We start from the raw sequence: 15,580 nt of genomic DNA, 5'->3' as shown, positions 1-15,580 counted from the left end.
GTAATGGTGGTAGTTGTGGTGGTAATGGTGGTAGTTGTGGTAGCGATGGTGGTAGTGTGGTAGCGATGGTGGTAGTTGTGGTGGTAATGATGGTAGTTGTGGTGGTAATGGTGGTAGTTGTGGTGGTAATGGTGGTAGTTGTGGTGGTAATGGTGGTAGTTGTGGTAGCGATGGTGGTAGTTGTGGTAGCGATGGTGGTAGTTGTGGTGGTAATGATGGTAGTTGTGGTGGTAATGGTGGTAGTTGTGGTGATAATGGTGGTAGTTGTGGTAGCGATGGTGGTAGTGTGGTAGCGATGGTGGTAGTTGTGGTAGCGATGGTGGTAGTTGTGGTAATGGTGGTAGTTGTGGTAGCGATGGTGGTAGTTGTGGTGGTAATGGTGGTAGTTGTGGTAGCGATGGTGGTGGTTGTGGTGGTAATGGTGGTAGTTGTGGTAGCGATGGTGGTAGTTGTGGTGGTAATGGTGGTAGTTGTGGTAGCGATGGTGGTAGTTGTGGTGGTAATGGTGGTAGTTGTGGTAGCGATGGTAGTAGTTGTGGTGGTAATGGTGGTAGTTGTGGTAATGGTGGAAGTTGTGGTTGTGATGGTGGTAGTTGTGGTTGTGATGGTGGTAGTTGTGGTTGTGATGGTGGTAGTTGTGGTAGCGATGGTGGTAGTTGTGGTAGCGATGGTGGTAGTTGTGGTGGTGATGGTGGTAGTTGTGGTGGTGATGGTGGTAGTTGTGGTGGTAATGGTGGTAGTTGTGGTTGATGGTGGTAGTTGTGGTAATGGTGGCAGTTGTGGTAATGGTGGCAGTTGTGGTAATGGTGGCAGTTGTGGTTGTAATGGTGGTAGTTGTGGTTGTGATGGTGGTAGTTGTGGTAGCGATGGTGGTAGTTGTGGTTGCGATGGTGGTAGTTGTGGTAGCGATGGTGGTAATGGTGGTAGTTGTGGTAGCGATGGTGGTAGTTGTGGTGGTAATGGTGGTAGTTGTGGTAGCGATGGTGGTAGTTGTGGTAGCGATGGTGGTAGTTGTGGTAATGGTGGTAGCGATGGTGATAGTTGTGGTAGTGATGGTGGTAATTGTGGTTGTGACGGTGGTAGTTGTGGTGGTAATGGTGGTAGTTGTGGTGGTAATGGTCGTAGTTGTAGTGGTAATGGTGGTAGTTGTGGTAGCGATGGTGGTAGTTGTGGTAGCGATGGTGGTAGTTGTGGTAGTGATGGTGGTAGTTTCTGTGTGTGTGTGTGTGTGTGTGTGTGTGTTAATCCTACTGCTTCATTTAACCCTTTCACTACGATGCCTTAATTTCAGATGGTCCTACTCAGCTCCTAACCATCTTTTCCATCTGGGAGGCTATGAGAGACTTATTTAACCCTTTCAGGACGAGATGCTTTTTTCCTGAGTTGAATTTTATCGCCTGTAATTTCTTTCGGCCATGTGGAGAGGATGGAGAGTGAGAGACTAACGAGGAGAGGGTATGTGAGTGAGGTGGAGGGGGGCTAGGGAAGGGGAGGCCAAGGATGAGATGGAGGAATGGAGTGGAGAGGTATATGAGAGAAGAGGGTGTGAGCTGGGAGCAGGGCAGTGAAATGGCGATGTATAGGGCGATATAGAGGCGATTTGTTTGTGGCCACCCCTTACAAGATGAAGGCGTCTGGCAATAGATGGATACATAGAATTCCCTTTTTTTAATGTAAGGAAGAAGGAACCAAAGGCCAGGAGCCCGCAAACCGTTCCTTCCAAGAAAAAACAAAAACAATACAAAAGAGAGCCAAATTCAAGATCCGTTCATTTCGAGATGCCTGGACACACTGCGTTTGAAAGACTGGAGATCATAGGAAGTAGGAAATACAGACAGAGGGAGACAGTTCCTGAGTTGACCTGTTGCATACATAAAGGACTGGGGGTACTGGTTAACTCTTGTATTGGAAAGCTGGACAGTACATGCATGAAATCACATGTCCTCGGGGTGAAAGGTTTGGCTATGTGGAGAGGATGGGGAGTACGAGACTAAATAGGAGAGGGTATATGAGTGAGGTGGAGGGCAGAACAAGGAGGAGGAGACCGAGAATGAGATGGAGGGATGGAGTGGATAGGTATATGAGAGAGGGGCGTGTGAGTTGGGGGAGGACAGCGGAATGACAGGGGATAGGGCGACATGGAGGCGATTTGTTTGTGGCCACCCCTTACCAATATGATGTAAAAAAGAATGTCATCAGAGTGAAAGGGTTATAAGTGGTTGTGACTATAGTAGTTGTGAGACACGTGAATAGTAGTAGTTGTGGTAGTGATGGTGGTAGTTGTGGTAGTAATGGTGGTAGCTGTGGTAGTAATGGTGGTAGTTGTGGTAGTAATGGTGGTAGTTGTGGTAGTAATGGTGGTGGTTGTGGTAGTAATGGTGGTAGTTGCGGTAGAAATGGTGATAGTTGTGGTAGTAATGGTGGTAGTTGTAGTAGTGATGGTGGTAGATCGAGTAGTAATGGTGGCAGATGTAGTAGTAATGGTGGTAGTTGTAGTAGTAATGGTGGTAGTTGTGGTAGTAATGGTGGTAGTTGTAGTAGTAATGGTGGCAGTTGTGGTAGTAATTGTGGTAGTTGTGGTTGTAATGGTGGTAGTTGTGGTAGTAATTGTGGTAGTTGTGGTTGTAATGGTGGTAGTTGTTGTAATAATGGTGGTAGTTGTAGTAGTAATGGTGGTAGTTGCGGTAATAATGGTGGTAGTTGCGGTAGTAATGGTGATAGTTGTGATAGTAATGGTGGTAGTTGTGGTAGTAATGGTGGTAGTTGTGGTGGTAGTGAAGATCGTTATTGTTTCATCTCGGGTTTGTTACGAGACCTACGATGGTGGTAGTTGTGGTGGTGGGGGTAGAGGTGGTGGTAGTTGTGGTGGTGGTAATGGTGGTGGTCATTGTGGTGGTGGTTGTGGTGGTGGTAGCGATGACGCTATAGTTGTGATGGCAGTGGTAGTGGTGGTGGTGATGGTACTTGTGGTGGTAGCAGTAGTGGTAATTACCGGTACCTTGTTTGTGTAATGACCTTGTTTATGTAAATACCTTGTTTATGTAAATACCTTGTTTATGTAATTACCTTGTTTATGTAATTACCTTGCTTATGTAATTACCTTGTTTGTGTAATGACCTTGTGTAAACACCTCTTTCCTTAACAACCTCCCTCTAAGACCTTCCTCTGGCCATACAACACCTTCACAGGGTATACTCCCCCACTCAGTCACGGCTAATCCTACAATAACCCTCACTAATCCACGTAAATCCCATCCTGAGGTGTTTATCGAGGTAGGATTGACCGGATTAGTTTATGTGGTAATCCGGCTTCTTCCTTAATCCTTCTCTCTCCCTTCCTTCTTAGTCTCCCTTCCTTAGTATTCATTTCCCTCCCTCCCCAACCCCCGCCCTGTTCCCTCCTCCCTCCCTTCCTTCCTCCCTTACACTCTTCCCCTCCCGTCTCCCCTACTTTCCTACCTCTTTCAATCACGACCTTCCTCTCCCTCCCCTCTCTCCCTTCCTCCGTTTCATCCCCCCTCCCTCCCTCCTCTCCCTACGCTTTATTTACTACCTCTCCTCCCTTCATCTCTCCCTTCCTTCTTCCAGTTTTTCTCCCTTCCTCCTCCCCTACTCCCTTCGACACTCCCTTCCCCGTCTCCTCTCTGCCCTTCCCTTCTTCCCTCTCTACTCCTCCCTCCTTCATTCATTCCTTCTCTACCCCTTCCCTCTCCCTTCCTCCCTGCCCCTACTCTCCCTGTTTTCTCTACCTTGGTCTCCCTTCTTCCATTCCTCTCTTACTCTTCCCCATTTTTCCCTCCCTTTCACTTCTTCTTTCCTTTTCTTCCAATTTCTCCCTTCCAACTCCCTCCCTCCAATCTCCCTTCCCTCCCTCCCTCCCTGGCCACTCCATGCTTTCCATCTATCTGTCTCTCCCTCCCTCCCTCTAAGTCCTCCTTCCTTCCTTCTCTTCTTACTCTTTCTCCTCCCTCCCTCCCTCCCTTCCCCCAACTCCTCCCTTCTACCTTTCCTCCATCCCTCCCTCCACCCCCTTCCTCCTAGCCCTCCCTTCATCTTCCCATGTTTCCCTCCCTCCTCCACTGTCCTTCCTTCCTCCTCCCTCCCTCTCTTCGTCGCTCCCTCCTTGACTCCTTCCCCCTCCCTCCCTCCTTCCCACCCCGCCTCCTCCCCTTCTCTTCCTCCTCCCCCTCCCCTCCTTCTCTCGAATCCCCCCCTTCCCCCTTCCCTACCCTCCCTCCAATCCCTCCCTGTCCCCTTCCCCCTCCCTCCCTCCCCTCCCCTCCCCCTAGCGGCCGTAAAGGTAAGCAGGACTAATGCCTGCCACGGGTACCTATAAACTGTATTGATTCACAGTTGTTAGGCAGGGAGGCAGGCAGGGAGGCAGGCAGGGAGGTACACAAGGAGGTAGGCAAGGAGAGAGGTGGGCAGAGAGGTAGGCAAGGAGGTAGGCAAGGAGAGAGGTGGGCAGGGAGGTAGGCAAGCAGAGAGGTGGGCAGGGAGGTAGGCAGGAAGGTGAGTAGGTAAGACGGTAGGAGGTAGGAAGCAAGTCAAAGAGGTAAGTAAGGCCGTAGGTAGGTATTGTGGCAGGCAGGCGGGTAGGTAGGTAAGGAGGGAGGGAGGCAGAGAGATAGGCAGGTAGGCAGGCAGGGAGGTAAGGAGGTAGGGAGGTAGGGTAATGCTGATGGAGGGAGAGAGAAAGGTAGATATTCAGTATTGGGCCGATTTTGACCAAACTCGGTGGGAAAAATGCTTAGCTTTAATCAATATAATAATTCTTCTTCTTCTTAGTAGTAGTAGTAGTAGTAATTGCAGTAGTAGTAGTAGCAGTAGTAGTAACTGCAGTAGTAGTAGTAGTAATTGCAGTAGTAGTGGTAGTAGTAATTGCAGTAGTAGTAGTAGTAGTAGTAATTGCAGTAGTAGTAGTAGTAGTAGTAATTGCAGTAGTAGTAGTAGTAATTGCAGTAGTGGTAGTAGTAATTGCAGTAGTAGTAGTAGTAGTAGTAATTGCAGTAGTAGTAGTAGTAATTGCAGTAGTAGTAGTAGTAATTGCAGTAGTAGTAGTAGTAGTAGTAATTGCAGTAGTAGTAGTAGTAATTGCAGTAGTAGTAGTAATTGTAGTAGTAGTAATTGCAGTAGTAGTAGTAGTAGTAGTAATTGCAGTAGTAGTAGTAGTAACTGCAGTAGTAGTAGTAGTAATTGCAGTAGTAGCAGTAGTAATTGCAGTAGTAGCAGTAGTAATTGCAGTAGTAGCAGTAGTAATTGCAGTAGTAGCAGTAGTAATTGCAGTAGTAGCAGTAGTAATTGCAGTAGTAGCAGTAGTAATTGCAGTAGTAGCAGTAGTAATTGCAGTAGTAGTAGTAGTAATTGCAGTAGTAGCAGTAGTATTTTTATTTTTCTTATCTGGGAAAATTGTGTGCTTAGATGGTATGGTCATGTGGAGAGAATGGAATGGTGAAGAGGGTTGATATGGTGTGGTGAGAAGGGTATGTCTGAGAGGGTTTGGAGGTGGGAGGTGTGGTAGGGCTCGAAGAAGGTGGACAAAGATAGTAAATGTGTGTGTGTGTGTGTGTGTGTGTGTGTGTGTGTGTGTGTGTGTGTGTGTGTGTGTGTGTGTGTGTGTGTGTGTGTGTGTGTGTGTGTGAGAAAGTGAGGCATGGAAACGTATGCAGCTTGGGGACTGACAGAGATCGAGCTGGCTGGACGAATTTTATGCTGAGGAGACGGTGATGTGAATTTTCGTGCCTCTGATGACTTGGTACGTGGGAATAAGTGACCTATCCGTGAGCCAGGATTCCGGTGGCCTAAATGATGAGTGAATGGGAGTGAGGCTCATTCAGATGGGGAGGGAAAACAGAGGGAGGGAGGAAGGGGAGAGACGAAGGGAGAGAGAATGGGATGGAGGGAGGGAAGGAAGGAGAGAGAAAGGGAGTAGGGAAAGGGAGGAAGTGAGGGAGGGAGGGAGGGAGGGAAAGAAGTTGGGAAGTAGACGGAAGAGAGGTGGGAGGGAAAGAGAGAAGGAGAAAGGAAGAGAAGGATGTAGGGAGGAATGGGGAGAGAGAGAGAGAGAGAGAGAGAGAGAGAGAGAGAGAGAGAGAGAGAGAGAAATTGAAGGAATGGTAGAAGGGAAAGAAAGAGGGAGGAAGAAATGAGAGAGGGGGAGAGAAAAGAGAACTGGAGGGAGAAGAGGGAGGAAGGGAGAAAGGGGAAAGAAAGACGGAGGAAGGAAGGGAGGGAGGGAGGAGAAGAGGTGCGAGAGGGAGGAAAAGACGGGAGGGAGAGAGGGAGTAGGGAGGCAAGGGAGGGAAGGAGGAAGAGTGGGAGGGAGGTAGAGAGAAAGGGAAGAAGGTAGGGAGGGAGAAAGAGAATGAGGAAGAGAGGGAGAAAGGGAGGAAGAAAGGGAAGGAGGAAGGGAGGGAGGGAGGAAAAGAAGGAGGTAGGGAGAGAGAAAGGGAGGGAGGGTGGGAGAAAGAGAAGGAGGGAGGGAGGGAGAAAGGGAAGGAGGGAGGGAGGGAGAAAGGGAGGGAGAGAGAGAGAGAGAGAGAGAAGGAGGGAGGGAGGAAGGGAGAAAGGGAAGGAGGGAGGGAGGGAGAAAGGGAGGGAGGGAGGGAGAAAGGGAGGGAGGGTGGGAGAAAGAGAAGGAGGGAGGGAGAAAGGGAGGGAGGGAAGGAGAAAGGGAAGAAGGGAGGGAGGAAGAAAGGGAGGGAGAGAGGGAGGGAGAAAGGGAAGGAGGAAGAGATGGAGGAAGGGAAGGAGGGAGGGAGAAAGGGAAGGAAGGAGGGAGAAAGGGAAGGAGGGAGGGAGGGAGAAAGGGAAGGAGGGAGGGAGGGAGAAAGGGAAGGAGGGAGGGAGGGAGAAAGGGAAGGAGGGAGGGAGGGAGGGAGGGAGGGAGTAATTTAAGTGGTTAATTAAATCTTGATCCAATTAGGAACAGCATCTGGGTTTAAGGAGGGAGGGAGGGAGGGAGACACTTGTTTTCTCTCCCTCCCTCCTATTTACCTCCCTCCCTCCCTCTCTCTCTCTCTCTCACCTTCTTTCTCCCCCTCCCTCCCTCCCTCCCTCCCTCCCTCTCTCCTTCTTTCTCCCACCTCTCTCCCTCTTTCTCCCTTTCCCTCTCTCTCTCTCTCTCTCTCTCTCTCTCTCTCTCTCTCTCTCCCTTGTATAGAGGCACCAACAGAGCTTATCGGTTTTGTCAGCACAGAGGGAGGAAGGGAGGGAGGGAGGGAGGAAGGGAGGATAGGAGGTAGGGAGGGAGGAGGAAAGTATGGGAGGGAAGGAAGGAGGGAATGTGGAGGGGTAGGAAAGAAGGGAGGGAATGAAGGACGAAGGAAGGGGGAGAAGGCAGGGAAGGAGGGAGTAAGGAGGTAAGGAGGGAGGGAGGGAAGGAGGATAAGAAACAGGGAGGGAAGGAGTATGAGGGAAGGGAGGGAGGAAGTAGGATTAAGGAAGAAGAGAGGGGAAAGGAAGAATGGTGAGAGGGAGGAAGGGAAGAAGGGAGGGAATTAAGGAGAGATGGCGAAGGAGGAAGTATGGGAAGGAAGGAGGGGCATGAGCGAAGGGAAGGAGGGACGTGCATGAGAGGGAAAAGAAGTAGGCAGGATGAAGGAGTAGGGAGGGAAGGACAGAAGGAGGGAGGGAGGGAGGGAGGGAAGGACAGAAGGAGGGAGGAAGGGAGGGAAGGATAGAAGGAGGGAGGAAGGGAGGAAGGGAAGGATAGAGCGAGGGAGGGAGGGCTATAAGCTGAAGGGAGTGAGGGGTAGTTAGGATGAAAGGAAGAGGAGAAAGAGGGAGGGAGAGACAGGAAGAAAGGGAGGGAGGTCCGGAGAGGATGAAAGGGAGATATAAGAAGGAAGGAAGGGAAGGGAAACATGGGAGGGAAGAAGGGATATAGGAAGCTATTTTTTTTTTTTTTTTATGCGAGGAAGAAGGAACCAAAGGCCATGAGCCCGCAGTAACAGTTCCCTCCAAGAGAAAAACAAAATACAAGAGAGAGCCAAATTCAAGATCCGAGCATTTTGAGATGCCTGGACACACTGCGTTTGAAAGACTGGAGATCATAGGCAGCAGGAAATACAGACAGAGGGAGACAGTTCCAGAGCTGACCTGTTGCATAAATGAAAGACTGAGAGTAACGGTTAACTCTTGCATTAGAGAGTTGGACAGAAAAAGGATGAGAGTTTGCTGCCAGACGGGTGCTACGCGCCCGTCGTAGAGGTGGAGGAATGCAAGCAGACAGTTCAGAGGAGCAGTGACCATTGAAGTAGCGATAGAAAAGAGATAAAGATGCAACAGTGCGGCGAAGAGACAGAGGTTGAAGGGAGTCAGTAAGAGGAGGAGAATTAATGAGACGAAAAGCTTTTGACTCCACCCTATTGAGAAGAGCTGTATGTGGGGAGCCTCCCCACACATGAGAGTTGTACTCCACACAGGGGCGGATAAAACCCTTGTATAGAGTCAACAATTGTGCAGGGGTAAAGAAAGAACGGAGTCGGCTTAGCACACCTAATCTCTTGGAAGCAGATTATACAAGAGATGTAATATGAGCTTTCCAAGATAAGTCCCGAGTAAATGAAACCCCAAGCATGTTCAAGGATGATGCAGGATTAAGCTGAATATTATTAAACATTAGTGGGTATTCCTGTGGAAGATTTTGTCGGGTTGATAGGTGTAAGAACTGAGTCTTAGATGCATTAAAGACAACCATATTATTTTTACCCCAGTCAGAGATACGAGCCAAGTCAGACATTAGGTGTGCCGTAGCCTCATCCCTTGTTTGCTGAAGTAACTGTTGAGATGGGCGCTGCGGGAACCGAATGGAAAGGTGAAGGGTGGAGTCATCAGCGTATGAGTGGATACGGTTAGATGTACAGCTTAGAAGGTCATTGATGAAAAAAAGGAAGAGAGTTGGTGATAGGACAGAGCCCTGAGGAACACCATTGTTGATAGATCTAGGAGAAGAACGATGGCCGTCTACAACAGCGGCTATAGAACGACCAGAAAGGAAGCTAGCGATGAAGGCACAGATAGAAGGATAGAAACCGTAAGAGGGCAGTTTGGAAATTAAAGATTTATGCCAGACTCGATCGAAAGCCTTTGAGATGTCAAGTGCAATGGCAAAGCTTTCGCCAAAGTCCCAAAAGGAGTATAACCAGGAGTCTGAAAGGTAGGTGAGAAGATCGCCAGTGGAGCGTCCCTGACGGAACCTGTACTGACGATCGGAAAGAAGGTTGTGATAGGAGGAAGGAAGGGAGGAAGGGAAGAGGATGAGAGGGATGGGAAGGAAGGGAGGAAGGGGAGAGGATGGGAAGGAAGGGAGGAAGGAGAGAGGATGGGAAGGATGGGAGACGGGATAGTGAGGCAGGAAGGCACCACGACACACACCATCACCTCCAACCAAAGGAAAAAAAGACAGAACTACATGAAAAAAAAAAAAACATTAGGAAAATTTAACAGAAAAGAGTGAATGAATGCCGTACACATTCTTAACCTGGAAGGGAATGTAACACCGTCCTTTGTACTACAGAAAATACAGTACTTAGAAATGTACTACCATGAATGCTTAGTTAGAATGTCTAGTTAGAAACAGAAGCAAAGGATATGTCTAACCTATTCACTTTTTCTTTTACTCTCAGGCTAACTCTTCCCTATGTTTTCCGCTACTAAAAAAAATAAATCGTTTAGTTTCACGTCACAGGAAACGTTTGCCAATAAATTTTTGACCGTTAAGTGTAATTTAACCGAACTAACGGAAAGTCTTCAGTTGCCGTTATGCCGTTTGAAAATTTAAACACTTGAATTTTAACCCCAGTAACGGTAAATGGATTCAGGTCTTCTAAATGTTCCTAATTTTGTTTATATCTCTCTTAGCAGTATTTTGGTAGTGGTAGTTGGTGACGACCATTATCCACTCACTTAATGTAGTGCTGCCTACTTCTTCCTTAGCCTTTATCATTCTTTTTCTGTGCCTGCCCTCCTCTCTTCCTATTTCTCCCATCTTTCCTGTCACTTCTTATTGCTTTTCTTTCCTTTACAGGTGGCTTTACATTGAGTGACAAGCCTAATGGTTTCCTATAAGCCAAGAAACCATTTACAACGCTGGGTGGTAACCATATAACCAAACCATACGTGCTCCCTACGTGTCAATAAGTGGGTTGGTGGAGGGTTAGTGCCCCTCCCCGTAAAACAAATAACTCAAAGTCAAATGGCCACCCCTTATGGGATTATGGCGTCTGGCAATAGATAGATAGATAGATAGATAGGTAGATAGATTATTCTGGTGCCCATTGATCTATTGTCAAGTTTCCTAATATACTTTTCTTGCAATAATGTGATCAAACTGCACACACTTCCTATGACCTCCAGTCTTTCAAACGCAGTGTGTCCAGGCATCGAAAAATGAATGGATCTTGAATTTGGCTCTCTTTTGTACTGTTTGTCTTTTTTTTTCTTGGAAGGAACTTTTTGCGGCCTCAGCCTTTGTTTCCTTCTTCCTCGCATAAAAAAAAAAAAAACTAAGGAATGACATGAGCTAATTGATTGTCCTTCAGAGATTGTGTACATGGAGTGGTTACATTAAAATCATTTGTTTGTATAATTCCACAGCGCTGTTGAGGTCTGGGTGATTAGACTTTTCATGTTTACTGGTGAATTATGTATCTTTCAGTGGAGGGAGAGAAGGAAGGAGGAAGAGAGGGAATTAGAGAGAGAAAGAAGCATGAAAGAGAGAGGAAAGAGCAGTAGGAGTGAGGGAGGAGATGCGCGGGAAGGAGTGAGGGAGGAAAGGAGAGAGGGAAGTGTGTGTGAAAGGAGAAGGAAAGAGAGGGAGGGAGGGAAAGAGGGAGAGAAATGAGAGAGAGAGAGAGAGAGAGAGAGAGAGAGAGAGAGAGAGAGAGAGAGAGAGAGAGAGAGAGAGAGGCCCTCACCTTAACAACCTCACGCCTCACCTCACTCCTAAAATCACGTCAATACAGCCCGCATTTCACGTGAATTGAACTGGGGGAGAAAACTCTTAATCCACGTGAAATTAATGGGCGCTACGTGAATTTAATGGCTGCTACGTGAAATTAATGGTGCTACGTGAATTGTGAAAGGCAGGCGGGAAAATTCTAGGGACGAATTTAGAGTTAGAATATTTACGTGAAAAGGTATATATAACTCTATCCAGCCCTCTAACGGTGGGGACAGCTCTTGCATAGGCTTTCTCCCCTACCACCAGACGCTTTCCTTCATTTGGGAGTGAGTTAGGGAGTGGAAGCGCTCATATTGTCACTAAAACCCTCTCATACTCGGAATAACTCTATCTATCGATTGCCAGACACCTCAATCCCTCAAGGGGTGGCCACAAACAAATCGCCTCCATGTCGCCCTGTCCAATGCCACGTCACTGTCATGCTCCCAGCTCCCCCCCCCCTCATATGCCTGTCCACTCCATCCCTCCATCTCATCCTCGGCCTCCCCCTCCCTCTCCCCCTCCACCTCACTCGCATACACTCTCCTCGTTAGTTTCTCACTCTCAATCCTCACCTTTTTAATGGTACACACACACACACACACACACACACACACACACAAAGGGGCATTCAGAGAGCACAACACCCGCGTCCCGTAACTAGTCGAAAAATCGAACAGTTCATTTTGCAGGGTGTACGTAACTCTAGATGGAGTGGTCCTTCTCATACACTCCATCACCCTAGCATGACCCTTTCCGATTTCGACCTTGTTTGGTACGTGTAGCAAGAAAACAGGTCAGACTGGGCCAATCCTGTCACCATGCCCTTTGACCTGTTATCATTAAATGTCATCATCCTTGCGTGACCCTTAACCCTTCCAAATAAGTTCATCTAAATTAAATCACATGTTATATGGCCTATCCTATCACCATGCCACTTTGATCTGTTAATATTAAATCAAATATCATCATCCTTGCGTGACCCTCAACCGTTCCCACTAGGTTCACCTACATTAAAACACATGAAGGGGTAGTATTATCAGTGTTGTCTTTCTAATCTTTATCAAGGAGAGGGAGGCCGAGGATGAGATGGAGGGATGGAGAGGAGGGCCGAGGATGAGATGAAGGAATGGAGAGGACAGGTATATGAGAGAGGGAGGTGTGAGCTGGGAGCAGGGCAATGAAATGGCCGGGGACAGGGCGACATGGAGGCGATTTGATTGTGGCCACCCCTTACGGGATTAAGGCGTCTGGCAATAGATAGACAGAACACGTTAATATTGCACAGCCAACGTGATGAAGGGAATAACGTGCAAAATCACGTAATTAATTGGAGGTCTGCAATACACGTAGCTTAGGGAGGCTCACGTAACACAGGTGAACATGCGATTTAGTTGGAGTTGCGGATTAATCCAGCCACTGATTGACTTAGTGCGGCCTTAATTGAGGTGAAGCCGGCAGGTGTGTGTGTGTGTGTGTGTGTGTGTGTGTGTGTGTGTGTGTGTGTGTGTGTGTGTGTGTGTGTGTGTGTGTGTGTGTGTGTGTGTGTGTGAGAGAGAGAGAGAGAGAGGGAACGTGTGTGTGTGTGTGTGTGTGTGTGTGTGTGTGTGTGTGTGTGTGTGTGTGTGTGTGTGTGTGTGTGTGTGTGTGTGTGTGTGTGAGAGAGATAGAGAGAGAGAGAGAGAGAGAGAGAGAGAGAGAGAATGTGTGTGTGTGTGTGTGTGTGTGTGTGTGTGTGTGTGTGTGTGTGTGTGTGTGTGAGAGAGAGAGAGAGAGAGAGAGAGAGAGAGAGAGAGAGAGAGAGAGAGAGAGAGAGGCCATATCAGGTGAGTTAGGTCAGCTCAGGTAACTTGCAGGTTGGGTCAGAGCTGATTAATGAAGCAAAGTTACGATTACACTGGATAGACAGATAGATAAACCGATAGATAGACAGACAGATAGATAGATAGATAGATAGATAGATACAGATAGATAGATAGTGGGGAGAAACGTATATACATAAACGGGTCAATGAATGAGTGACACGAAAAGATAGTCAGATTTCACCCCCCCCCTCTCTCTCTCTCTCTCTCTCTATCTGGCCTTCCTTAATTCTTTCTCCCTCTAACTTTTCTCCCTCAAAGTTGCCCTCCCTGACACTTACCAATGCCAGTCTTTCCTCCCTCCTCCCTTCCTCCCTCCTTTCCTCACCCTGCCCCTCGCCCTCCTCTCCTACCTTCTCTCCCCCTGCTTGCTCCCTTCCCTCCCTTCTTACTTCCTAGTCCATCTCCCTTTCTGCCTGCCTTTCTCTCCCTTTCCTCCCTCCCTCTCACCCTTTATGCTTGTCTTTCTCCTAACTTTCCTCCCCCAACCGCCCTCTTTCCTCCCTCCCTCCCTTTCTTCTCCCTCCCACCTGCTCTTATCTCCCTTCCTACCTTTCTCCCTGCCTCCTTGCCTGCCTCTTTATCTCTCATCCTGAATGCCCATCTCTCTGCCTCTCTGTGCCTCTGCCTGTCTCTCTGCCTGCCCCTCTTCTTCCCTGTCTCATGCCTGCCTCCCTGCCTACCCCTGTCTACCTCCCTTCCTCCCTGCCTGCCTGCCTCCCTGCCACCCTTCCTCCCTGCCTGCTTGCCTCCTTGCCACCCTTCCTCCCTGTCTCCCTAACTGTCTACCTCCCTTCCTCCCTGCCTGCCTGCCTGTATGCCACCCTGCCACCCTTCCTCCCTGCCACCCTTCCTCCCTGCCTCCCTGCCTCCCTGCTTACCTCGGTGTGAAAGTTTGGTGTGTGTGTGTTCATCAGGTGAGCCCCTATTAATTACTCTTGTCTCTCACCTGTCGGGGGAGGCAGGCAGGGAGGCAGGCAGGGAGGTAGAGAGACAGACAAGGAAGCAGGGAGGTAGGCAGGAAGGTAGGCAGGGAAACAGGCAGGGAGGCAGGCAGAGCAACACACAGGGAGGTAGGCAGGGAGGCAGATAGCGTGGTAGGCAGGGAGTCAGATAGGGTGGTAGGCAGGGAGTCAGATAAGGAGGTAGGCAGGGAGACAGGCAGGGAAACACACAGGGAGGTAGGCAGGAAGGCAGGCAGGGAGGTAGGCAGGGAAGCAGGCAAGGAAGCAGGCAGGGATGAAGGGAGGCAGAGAAGAAGGGAAGAAGGTAAACAGGGAGGAAAGTAGGTGAGTAGGGAGCAGTGTTTTGGGGGAGGGAAGCAATGAGGGAGAGAAAGAGGTAGAGAGGGAGAAAGGGAGGTGGGAGGGAAGGAAAGAGTGGAGGGAGGGAGGGATGGAGGGGGGAGGGAGAGAGGGAGGTATGAAGAAGGGGGAAAGAAAGGTAGAGACAGAAAAGAGAGAGAGAGAGAGAGAGAGAGAGAGAGAGAGAGAGAGAGAGAGAGAGAGAGAGATTAAGGGTGAGAGAAGGGATGGAGAAAGAGACGAAATGGGAGGGAGAGTAGAGGAAAGGAAAAGGAAGGAGGGAGGGAGAGGGAGGGAGGGAGGGAGGGAGGGAAGTAAAGAGAGGATTGACTTATGATGTCGGTTGTGTGGGGAGGAAATGAGGAGGAACATAGGGAGGAAGGGAGGGAGGGAGGGAGGGAGGAGGGGAGAGAGCGAATGAGGAAGGGGGGGAGGGAGGGAAAGGAAGGAGGAGAGAGAAGGATGATGATGAAGTGGGGGGAGAGAGAGAGAGAGAGAGAGAGAGAGAGGGATAAGTGGAGAGTAAAGAGGGATTAGGATTGGTTTATTTCACACTTCTCTCTCTCTCTCTCTCAACACCCTTCCCCTATTCCCTCCTTCATCCCTCCCTCTTCCGTTTTTCCTTCCATCCCCCTTCCCTGTTACTTCTCTCCCTGTAACTTCCCTCCCTGTTACTTCTCTCCCTGTAACTTCTCTCCTCCCTGCTCCCCCCTCCTCTCCTCTCTCCCTCTGCATATTCCCCCTTCCTTCCATCTTTCATACTTTTACCTCCCTCCACCTCTTAACCTTTCCTCCCCCCCCCTCTCTCTCCCTTTCTCCCTGTCTCTGTCTGTCTCTCTCTCTCTCTCTCTCTCCTATTTCCTCAATCTTACTTAACAAAAACAATATTAACTGTCTTTAAAATTCCCCCTGTCTTTCCACTAACTTTCTGTCCAGTGGGGTTTGATTTGATGCTGTCGCTGTCTTCCTTTCTAAACCCTCCTGTGCTTCTCTTAGACAGCAACCTCACCTTTCTATTCACCTTTTTGTTTCCTTCCTGGGATTATCAGATACGAGCCTCTTGCAGTGATGCCTGTCCTAGTCTGCTCTCATCACTGCTCGATCTTCTGTGAGTTATAGTATTCGAAGCAGACTCACTGATTCGACTATCGCTACCCCTTTAGTTAAGCAGTAAATCTCTCTCCTACCCCCCCCCTCTCTCTCTCTCTCTCTCTCCTTTCTTTACCATCCTCCTGTTCCCCATCTCTGCCTGTTCCCTCCCTTCTCCCTTTCCGTTCTTCGCCTCTTCTCTTTCCCATCCACCCTCCCCGACCCTCCAAACCTTCCTACCCCTCTCCCCTAGCCTCCCACCCTCTCTCCACCTCCCTCCCCCTCTCCCCAAGCTAATAACATGCCTATCTGTCAATACCACAACACACTGTCCACTACCACAGCCTCAACCGCGGAATTCAAACTCACATTCCTAGCCCC

Source organism: Coenobita brevimanus, chromosome 42, assembly GCF_032717465.1.
Source record: "Coenobita brevimanus isolate Jiangsu-jjx chromosome 42, ASM3271746v2, whole genome shotgun sequence".
NCBI lineage: Eukaryota > Metazoa > Arthropoda > Malacostraca > Decapoda > Coenobitidae > Coenobita > Coenobita brevimanus.
This window is presented reverse-complemented; position numbering follows the sequence as displayed.